Here is a 12,111-nt window from a genome sequence, read left to right as displayed (position 1 = left end):
CAGGAAGCCTACACAGGCCACTGAACCAACCTTACTCACTGGGGGCAGACACCAAAAACAACGGGAACTACGAACCTGCAGCCTGCGAAAAGGAGACCCCAAACACAGCAAGTTAAGCAAAATGAGAAGACAGAGAAATACGCAGCAGAAGAAGGAGGGACTGTTAAAGGAGGGTGGGTAAAAACCCACCAGACCAAACAAATGAAGAGGAAATAAGCAGTCTACCTGAAAAAGAATTCAGAGTAATGAGAATAAAGATATAAAAAATCTTGGAAATAGAATGGAGAAAATACAAGAAACGCTTAATAAGGAACTAGAAGAACTAAAGAGCAAACAAACAATGATAAGCAACACAATAAATGAAATTAAAAATTCTCTAGAAGGAATCAATAGCAGAATAACTGAGGCAGAAAAACGGATAAGTGACCCGGAAGATAAAATGGTGGAAATAACTACCACAGAACAGAATAAAGGAAAAGGAATGAAAAGAATGGAGGATGGTCTCAGAGACGTCTGAAACAACATTAAATGCACCAACATTTGAATTATAGGGGTCCCAGAAGAAGAGAAAACGAAAAGTACTGAGAAAATATTTGAAGAGATTATAGTTGAAAACTTCCCTAATATGGGAAAGGAAATAGTCAAGTGCAAGAAGCACAGAGAGTCCCACACAGGATAAATCCAAGGAGAAACACACCAAGACACATATTAATCAAACTATCAGAAATTAAAAACAAAGAAAAAAATATTGAAAACAGCAAGGGAAAAGCAACAAATAATGTACAAGGGAATCGCCATAAGGTTAACAGCTGATCTTTCAGCAGAAACACTGCAAGCCCGAAGGGAGTGGCAGGACACATTTAAAGTGATGAAAGTGAAAGACCTACAACCAAGATTACTCTACCCAGCAAGCATCTCATGCAGATTCGATGGAGAAATTAAAACCTTTACAGACTAGCAAAAGCTAAGAGAATTCAGCACCACCAAATCAGCTTTACAACAAATGCTAAAGGAACTTCTCTAAGCTAGAAACACAAGAGAAGGAAAAGACCTACAATAACAAACCCAAAACAATTAAGAAAATGGTAATAGGAACATACATATCGATAATTAACTTAAATGTAAATGGATTAAATGCTCCCACCAAAAGACATAGAATGGCTGAATGGATACAAAAACAAGACCCATATATATGCTGTCTACAAGAGACCCACTTCAGACCTAGGGACACATACAGACTGAAAGTGAGGGGACGGAAAAAGATATTCCATGCAAATGGATATCAAAAGAAAGCTGGAATAGCAACACTCATATCAGACAAAAAAGACTTTAAAATAAAGACTATTACAAGAGACAAAGAAGGACACTACATAAGGATCAAGGGATCAGTACAAGAAGAAGATATAACAATTGTAAATATTTATGCACCCAACATAGGAGCACCTCAATAAATAAGGCAAATGCTAGCAGCCATAAAAGGGGAAATGACAGTAAGACAATAATAGTAGGAGACTTTAACATCCCACTTTCACCAATGGACAGGTCAACCAAACTGGAAATAAATAAGGTAACACAAGCTTTAAATGACACATTAAACAAGATGGATTTAATTGACATTTATAGGACATTCCATCCAAAAACAACAGAATACATTTTCTTCTCAAGTGCTCATGGAACATTCTCCAGGATAGATCATAACATGGGTCATAAAACAAGGCTTGGTAAATTTAAGAAAATTGAAATTGTATCAAGTATCTTTTCGAACCCCAATGCTATGAGACTAAATATCAATCACATTAAAAAACTGTAAAAAACACAAACACATGGAGGCTAAACAATACGCTACTAAATAACCAAGAGATCACTGAAGAAATCAAAGAGGAAATAAAATATACCTAGAAACAAATGACAATGAAAACACGATGACCCAAAACCTATGGGATGCAGAAAAAGCAGTTTTAAGAGGGAAGTTTACTGCAAAACAATCCTACCTCAAGAAACAAGAAAAATCTCAAATAAACAACCTAAACTTACACCGAAAGCAACTAGAGAAAAAAGAACAAGAAAACCCCAAAGTTAGCAGAAGGAAAGAAATCATAAAGATCAGATCAGAAATAAATGAAAAAGAAAAGAAGGAAATGATAGGAAAGATCAGTAACGTTAAAAGCTGGTTCTTTGAGTAGATAAACAAAATTGATAAACCATTAGCCAGACTCATCAAGAAAAAAAGGGAGAAGACTCAAATCAGTAGAATTAAAAATGAAAAAGAAGAAGTAACAACTGACACTGCAGACATACAAAGGATCATGAGAGATTACTACAAGCAACTCTGTGCCAATAAAATGGATAACCTGGAAGAAATGGACAAATTCTTAGAAAAGCACAACCTTCTGAGACTGAACCAGGAAGAAATAGAAAATATAAACAGACCAATCACAAGCATTGAAATTGAAACTGTGATTAAAAATCTTCCAACAAACAAACGCCCAGGACCAGATGGCTTCACAGGCGAATTCTATCAAACATTTAGAGAAGAGCTAACACCTATCCTTCTCAAACTCTTCCAAAATATAGCAGAGGGAGGAACACTCCCTAACTCATTCTACGATGCCAGCATCACCCTGATACCAAAACCAGACAAAGATGTCACAAAAAAAGAAAACTACAGGCCAATATCACTGATGAACACAGAGGCAAAAATCCTCAACCAAACACTAGCAAACAGAATCCAACAGCATGTTAAAAGGATCATACACCATGATCAAGTAGGGCTTATCCCAGGAATGGAAGGATTCTTCAATATACACAAATCAATCAATGTGATACACCAGATTAACAAATTGAAAGAGAAAAACCATATGAAAATCTCAATAGATGCAGAAAAAGCTTTCGACAAAATTCAACACCCATTTATGATAAAAACCCTCCAGAAAGTAGGCCTAGAGGGAACGTACCTCAACATAATAAAGGCCATATATGACAAACCCACAGCCAACATTGCTCCCAATGGTGAAAAACTGAAACCATTTCCACTAAGATCAGGAACACGACAAGGTTGCCCACTCTCACCACTATTATTCAACATAGTTTTGGAAGTTTTAGCCACAGCAATCAGAGATGAAAAGGAAATAAAAGGAATACAAATCGGAAAAGAAGAAGTAAAGCGGTCACTGTTTTCAAATGACATGATACTATACATAGAGAATCCTAAAGATGCTATCAGAAAACTACTAGAGCTAATCAATGAATTTGTCAGAGTAGCAGTAAACAAAATTAATGCACAGAAATCTCTAGCATTCCTATACACTAATGATGAAAAATCTGAAAGAGAAATTAAGGAAACACTCTCATTTACCACTGCAACAAGAAGAATAAAATACCTAGGAGTAAACCTACCTAAGGAGACAAAAGACCTGTATGCAGAAAACTATAAGACACTGATGAAAGAAATTAAAGATGATACAAACAGATGGAGAGATATACCATGTTCTTGGATTGGAAGAATCAACATTGCGAAGATGACTATACTACCCAAAGCAATCTACAGATTCAATGCAATCCCTATCAAACTACCAATGGCATTTTTCACAGAACTAGAACAAAAAGTTTCACAATTTGTATGGAAACACAAAAGACCCCGAATAGCCAAAGCAATCTTGAGAAAGAAAAATGGAGCTGGAGGAGTCAGCCTCCCTGGCTTCAGACTATACTACAAAGCTACAGTAAACAAGACAGTATGGTACTGGCACAAAAGCAGAAATACAGATCAATGGAACAGGATAGAAAGCCCAGAGATAAACCCACACACTTATGGTCACTTTATCTTTGACAAAGGAGGCAAGAATATACAATGGAGAACAGAGAGCCTCTTCAATAAGTGGTGCTGGGAAAACTGGACAGCTACCTGTAAAAGAAAGAAAGTAGAACACTCCCTAACACCATACAGAAAAATAAACTCAAAATGGATTAAAGACCTAAATGTAATGCCAGACACTATAAAACTCTTAGAGGAAAACATAGGCAGAACACTCGATGACATAAATCACAGCAAAAATCCTTTTTGACCCACCTCCTAGAGAAATGGAAATAAAAACAAAATTAAAAAAATGGAACCTAATGAAACTTAAAAGCTTCTGCACAACAAAGGAAACCATAAACAAGATGAAAAGACAACCCTCAGAATGGGAGAAAATATTTGCAAACGAAGCAACTGACAAAGGATTAATCTCCAAAATTTATAAGTAGCTCATGCAGCTCAATATCAAAAAGACAAACAACCCAATCCAAAAATGGGCAGAAGACCTAAATAGACATTTATTCCTAGAAGATATACAGATTGCCAACAAACACATGAAAGGATGCTCAACGTCACTAATCATTAGCGAAATGCAAATCAAAACTACAATGAGGTATCACCTCACAGCAGTCAGAATGGCCATCATCAAAAAATCTACAAACAATAAATGCTGGAGAGGGTGTGGAGAAAAGGGAACCCTCTTGTACTGTTGGTGGGAATATAAATTGATACAGCCACTATGGAGAACAGTATGGAGGTTCCTTAAAAAACTAAAAATAGAACTACCATATGACCCAGCAATCCCATTACTGGGCATATACCCAGAGAAAACCATAATTCAAAAAGAGTCATGTACCACAATGTTCATTGCAGCTCTGTTTACGATAGCCAGGACATGGAAGCAACCTAAGTGTCCATCGACAGATGAATGGATAAAGAAGATGTGGCACATATATACAATGGAATATTACTCATCCATAAAAAGAAACAAAATTGAGTTATTTGTAGTGAGGTGGATGTACCTAGAGTCTGTCATACAGAGTGAAGTAAGTCAGAAAGAGAAAAACAAATACCGTATGCTAATACAAATCTATGGAATAAAAAAAAGTTCTGATGAACCTAGGGGCAGGACAGGAATAAAGACGCAGATGTAGAGAATGGACTTAAGGACATGGAGAGGGGGAAGGGTAAGCTGGGACGAAGTGAGAGAGTGGCACGGACATTTATACACTACCAAATGTAAAATAGATAGCTAGTGGTAAGCAGCCACATAGCACAGGGAGATCAGCTCAGTGCTTTGTGACCACCCTGAGGGGTGGGATAAGGAGGGTAGGAAGAAGACGCAAGAGGGAGGGGATATGGGGATATATGCATACATATAGCTGATTCACTATTTTATACAGCAGAAACTAACACAACAATGTAAAGCAATTATACTCCAATAAAGATGTTAAAAAAAAATTAACCAAACCAAAAAAAAAAAAGAGTATATGTATTAATTTTTGTTCTTTCCATAGAGACCACAAACTAGAAATTTTTTTTTATTTAAACAAATACATAAACTGAATTAATTTTTTCATTGTTGCCAAAGAGTAAAATGTTTTATAATAACAAAACCATCACTATCATATTAGCAGGTATTATATAATAATTAAGATCATGGGATTTAAAGGAGCCTGTTTCCAAGCTCTACCAATAGCTAGTTCTGTGACTTGGGGGCATTACTTAACCTCTCTAATTCTTAGTTTCCTAGTATATAAAATGAGAACCAAAACAGTACCTATCTTATTTCATTGATGTAATGATAAACTGTTTAACAGATATACAGTATTTATTTAGAATAGTGATTGGAATACACTAAACCAAAAATTAGTTTTAATGTATATAAGGCAACATTCAAATTTATTGTCCAATTAAAAGTAAATAGTTCCATGGGAGGATTAAGTACCCGATAAATATAAAGACAAAGTGTGTACACTAAACTGAGAAGAAATGTATGGGAATGTGGGCTACATAACGACAAAGTATTAGAATTAAAAAAAGATTATGCATATACATGTAGTGTAAAAAAGTATTGTCATTCTTATGTTTCCACATTCCTAAATATATACTGAAAAAGTACATTACAGGAATCCAGGTAGGAAAAAAATATGTATTTCACATTTGATTTTTACATGAAATGCATATAATTGTAATTAAATTTAATAAAAGCATGTAAAATTGTAATTCGTTTAGACTTGACATTTAGAATTATTCATATTTCTGAATTATTTAAATTCTGCTTACCAAACAATAAAGTTGTGTATTTGAAAGATACCAAAAATATGTGAGTACCATCTAGCGTTAAAACAGGAGGTGAGCAACAAGCTGTGAGAGAAAGGGGGTTAAAACAGGTCAGGGGGACACACAGCCAGAAAGATTGTAAGAACAAATGAGGTTATGGCCAGAATTAGTATACACAGAAAAAGAGTCCATGTCTTTATTAGAGTGCACATGTGTGGTTAGACAGCAAAACACCTGAGCTGTAACATAAAGGAACAACGTACACCTACCAAAACTACACCCCGACCACATTTCTGTATAGTGAAGACTCAGCTAAATTCTAGAACCCTAAAGGTTGAAATGATTGCAATTTAAACCCGTCATATTGACACAGAGCAACAGTAATGCTGCACAATTGTGAAACAAGGCATGACATGGGGAACAAGAAGCAAGGGACTTGCAGATTGCTGTATAATATACAGAAGTAAGCACTTTGCAAACTGCACTGCAATAAAGCAATGGAGTTTCCCTTAAGAATAACAGCAATCATTATAGAAACAATGATTTGTTTTGCAAGATACTGCTTCAATTACCTTAAAAATCCAGGTGAGAAAAACTAAAGCTTGGTCAAGAATTCAAAGTTAGTAAGACATGAAGCAAAAATTCAAATTCAAGACTGTTTGGTTACAGAATACAAGCTCAACAAATAAAATTCTTTTTTCCAAAATATATAGTAATAAAATCTATTTAATGTGAATGTTGTTCTAGTGCCTAAGGAAATAACAAGTATAAATATCCTGCTAAAATAAAGTTATGAAATCCCAAGCTGTTTCAAATGAATTAAAATCAGCAGGCAATAAGACTTATCTGCTCCATTTGGATGTTATGAGCAAACAATGAAAAAAAAAAAAAGAAAAGAAAGGAAAGAAATCCACACATATTCAAAAGATAAAAGTATATTTTTAGCTATAGAACTAAAGATTTTTCCTAGATATCTACATGAAAATGAATAACAATAACAAACTTAACTGACAGAATGCATTTATATATATATATATGGCTATATATGTATATGTCTATATATATATATATATATTGCATGCAGATATCTCTTCAAAGACTAGATGCCGTAGTTTGAAGAAAAGTGTGTTATTTTAATAAATTTGAAATAATCTCTTTATAGCGATGAAGGTTCATAACGGTTCAGTAGAGTTTTATTGCATGAAATTAAGCAATGGAATGGCAGAATTGAAAAAAAAAATTAAAAATGCTGAAAGATCTGAAGGAGGTATGAGGAGATTCAGGACAGCTACACAATCAGGTGGCATACAGTCCTCCATGAGACTGACTCTAACAGCAAGTTCAGGAGGTTCCTGGAATCACTCTCAGGTTCAACAATTTGCCAGAAGGATTCAGAATTTATTGGAGGCTATTACACTCAAAATTACAGTTTATAACAGGGGAAGTATACAGATTAAAATCAGCCAAAGGAAGAGACACATAGGATAGGGTTCTGGAGGATTCCAAATATAGGGAGTCCATTGTCCTCTTTCTGCAGAATCAGAGATCCTGGAGGGGGTTGTTCTGATAAGCATTAGCATGTCCTACTTTAATGAACCCCTTATATTCCCATAGTGGTTCCCATAGGGCAGTGTCCCATATGGACATCCCTTTGATAAATAAGTTTTCTATCACCCTTCTGCCTGACCATATGACCAATCCATTGGCCACCACCCTTGAGTTAGTGAAACCCAAACATAAGGGCAAATGGCATACAATTTAACCCACTGAACTGATGTGTTTTTACCTTCTTCAATCAGAATACCAGCCTTGCAAACAGGATGCTGCCCATTCATCTTGGAACTGACATCCATAAACCAAGAAACTTTTTACTGGTCACAAAGAGCTGTTCATAGTGCACTGCTCAAGTGGCTGAACTGACCAAAGTATGACCATAGTACCTAACACCACCTCAGGAGTTCCAGAGTCAACCCTAAGGAAAAAGAGCTACCTGCTCATGAGTATCTCCTTGTATTCCTCTGGTATCATGTTCTGTATAAACCATTTCCATATTATGGAACCCATAGGCATTGTCTCCTCCATTAGAATTTCTTTGAAATCAGCCAAGACAATATACGCATTTTAGGCCCTCAGGATTATTTCATGGTCCTCACACACACAGACAGGTCTGATTATTTTTAACAGCAAGCTAGTAATTGTTTCCAAATGGAAATATTCTGGTTCGAATCCCAATGTTGCTCTGGGTGGCACTCATAGGGTTTTCCCATAAGCTCCAGTCTGCATGCTACACAAGGTTGTTGTACAGCAAATTAACAATCTGTGTGGTTTCAGGCAATCCTACGTGTTCCCATGTAGCATGTCCAATCAATATTGGGGGAAGGGTGGATTTACATGCCTTCTGTTTTACAATACAGTATCCATCCTCATCGTATTTTCAGGAAAATAAAACACACCACTTCACATAATGTCTATTCAAACATATCAGCTTTCATCTAAATTTTTACCTTAATCTCATCAACTTTTATATTCCTATATCCGTCTAACCTAACTGTAGCTCCCATTGGAAACTCATCGATAAGTTTTGGAACCACAATGCATGGGGATCGCATTTCAAGGAATCCCAGAATATCTTGACTTCCCTGACCATTTTACACACTCATGGGCATATGACCTTGGACCCATAGCTAGGGGTGGGGCCAAAGGACTCAGGCTTACTTCTCAGCACTTGTCTTGATTACATTCAGAACCACTGTCCCAGGAATTTGGAGGTTGGGTTTCTCATTGTCATCTTTGCCTAATGGCTCTCTAAATTTCTCCAAACTGGGATTATTAAGCAGATTTGTTTAGTGTTCATCAATGTCGGAGCACCATCAGTCCACCTACTTCTGCGGGTGCTATATTAAGACTTTGTTTTGACCCCATCAATGTCCGTTGTATTCATCCCTTTTCTTAATAACTGTTTAAAGATTTCCATCCTCCTGGGACAAAAATCTTGACTCTCCAGGTCCTCTTTCCCCATTCTTTTGAACATCATTCCAATTCTTCTTTACTATCTGATATTTTAACTCAATTTTTCCCTTTAGTAGTGGCTCTGAAGCTAGAGGCTGATGCTCTGAACTGCTAGGATCCAAGCATGACCCAACATTCAGGATCCACCCCAACACTCTCTGTTGTTTTCATTGTAGCTATTACAGAAAACCATAAGCAGGTGATAACACATTTTCCTTGCTTCTTGTTAATTGCATTTGCTTATGAGCAGAGGTTGGAATGATGCCACTGCACAGCACAATCCTGGTCCCATGGTGCAAAATAATCACAAAATGCCAGCCTCCTCTAGAATCTGGAAAAGGCAAGGACATGGACTCTCCCCTAGAGCCTCCAGAAGGAAGCAGATCAGCTGACGCTTGACTTTAGCTCAGTGAAACTTATTTTGGATTTATCACTTACAGAACTGTATAACAACAAATTTGTGTTGTTTTAAGCCACTAAATTTGTGGAAATTTGTTACAGAAAAAATAGGAAACTAATACACTTCTTGTGTAAATTTGGCCAAATCACTTCTTAATTTTCCCACATATAAAATGACTACATTGAATAGGCTATTTTTAAAGAATATGTTTAGGTTTAATCTTCTGTTATAATATTGTGTTCAAGCCCAGATGCCCAGAGTGTTAAGTGAAACAGCACAATTTTACAGGTTTTGAACTTAGACTTTAGAAATCAGGTATTAAGTACTGAAACAGGAAGATGGTTTGGTCTAAGGTGATGTGAATACACTGGGAGCAATGAGAGAATTTAAAATTCTGGCATAGTGAGCTTGTGATTAAGTCATAAAAGACTAGTCAATCATGACAAAATGCAAATATGAGATTATAAGGGACCAGAAGCAAAACCCAATGACCAAGTAAACAACCAAACAACCAAGAGAAGAGTTCAGCGACCAAGACTGGGTAAAAGGTAAAAGTGGAAGCTATAGATAGAATGACTCCTGAGAAGCTGTCTCCACTCTTCTCAGGGTAAGAATTAGGTTTTCCCCAGGCTAATAACCTGCCCATAGATTAGGACCAATCTAGGTCTGAAAATGCTGGCCTCAGACATATAACTCACATAGTTCAGGAGACAAAGTAATTTCAGAACCATGTCAGGCAAATGCAGAGCTTTGACAATGTGACAGTGTCACAAAGGCATAACCTTTTGTGTCAACTTCTGAGAAAGCAGCGGTAATTACCATAAATTACCATTGAAAGATTTCAAAAATGTACGAGGCAATTATCGATATTTTTAGGCTTCTCAAGAGTCCTAGGAGCTTGAAAACTACATAGTCTTATGAATAAAATACCTCCTAGAATACTAATATTTTATTTAAATTATATACAATTATATGTGTGTGTGTATTATAAAAAAGCTATGAGATATTTATGAAGTCATAAAGTTGTATTAGTCAGCTCAGGTGGCCATAACAAAATACCACAGACCAGGAGGCTTAAATAACAGAAATTTATTTCCTCACAGTTCTGGAGACTAAGTCCAAGATCAGGGTGTCTATATCTGGTCTGGTGAAGTACTCTTCCTGGATTTCAAACAGCGTTCTTCTTGCTGTGTCCTCACATGGCAGAGAGAGCTCTGGTGTCTCTTCCTCGTCTTATAAGAGCATTCTTATTATCAAATCAGGACTCCACCCTTATGAGCTCATTCAACCTTGATCATCTCCTTAAAGGCCTTATCTCCAACACACATGTGATGTCAGGGCTTTGACATATAAATTATGGTGGACACAATTCAGTCTACAGCAAAGGTAATATGCAAAAATTAAACATTATAATTTATTTATTATTAAATAAACCCCATTTATTTTGGTGGAGACAGAAAACAATGAATAAGTAATAAGAACAAAATTATCTTTATATTCCTACTCCTGGGGCAAATGCTCAATATTATGGCATGTTTCATTACAGCCACAATTCTGTATATGTTGCTTATACAAATAAAACTTTAAAATTTAGTTTTACATGTGTTTTTTTCTATTATAATAAACTTTACTGAAATTATTTCAAAGGCTTTAAAATATTTTAATAAATACATAATCAGAAAGAAAATTTTGAGTTAAAGACATAAATGGTAGCACATTTTTCATCTTTCATCAGTCCGTCTGCTATCTTGTTTTTTTCCCAAGTAAAGGATACATTAATGTAATATATCAGGTTCTCCCCAGTAACTATTCTCAGAATCTGTCTCTTTTTGTCAGAATTTCTCAGTGTACCCAGTGTCAACAGTTACCACAAGTGGGTCACATATGAGCCAAAGTACAGATCCTCTTGGTGCTCCAGCCCCTGGGTGGGCTCTGGACATACGGGACCTTTTGCTGGTAACAACCGTGTCTATTAACCCTAGAGCATTGTACGGTATTATAATTATCTATGTGTGCCTCAGTCTGAAAACATTTAGGAGGCATTGCTTAAGTCTCATGTTCTAAGGATACTGTGATGAACACATTCGTGAGCAAAAGCATATTCAGTGTTCCACACTTATTAGATTAGACTCCTCTAAGTAAATGACTAGATACAGGGGTAACAGCCTTCAAGCAAATGGTACATATTGCAGGACTGCTTTGTATAAAAGTAGTATCAGTTCACACCCCCACTGTTACGGACTGAATTGTGTGCCCCAACATTCACATGGAAGCCGAAACCCCCAATATGACTGTATTTGGAGATACGGCCGTTAAGGAGGCAATTAAGGTTAAATGAGGACCATTAGTGTGGTCCTAATCCCAAAAAAACTGGTTTCCTTATAAAGAGAGGAAGAACACCAAAAGTGCACATGCACAGAGGAAAGGCTATGTGTGGACACAATGAGAGTATGTCTGCAAGCCAGGAAGAGAAGTCTCACTAGAAACCAACCCTTCTGGCACCTTGATCCTGGACTTCTAGGCTCCAGAACTGTGAGAAAATAGATTTTGTTGTTCAAGTCACCCAGTATATGGTATTTTGTTATGGCAGCTCGAGCAAACAAATACACTCACCAACAAATTA

This window comes from Eubalaena glacialis, chromosome 4 (assembly GCF_028564815.1).
Source record: "Eubalaena glacialis isolate mEubGla1 chromosome 4, mEubGla1.1.hap2.+ XY, whole genome shotgun sequence".
Classification (NCBI taxonomy): domain Eukaryota; kingdom Metazoa; phylum Chordata; class Mammalia; order Artiodactyla; family Balaenidae; genus Eubalaena; species Eubalaena glacialis.
The sequence above is the reverse complement of the archived record's forward strand: the minus strand, read 5'-3'. Positions refer to the sequence as shown.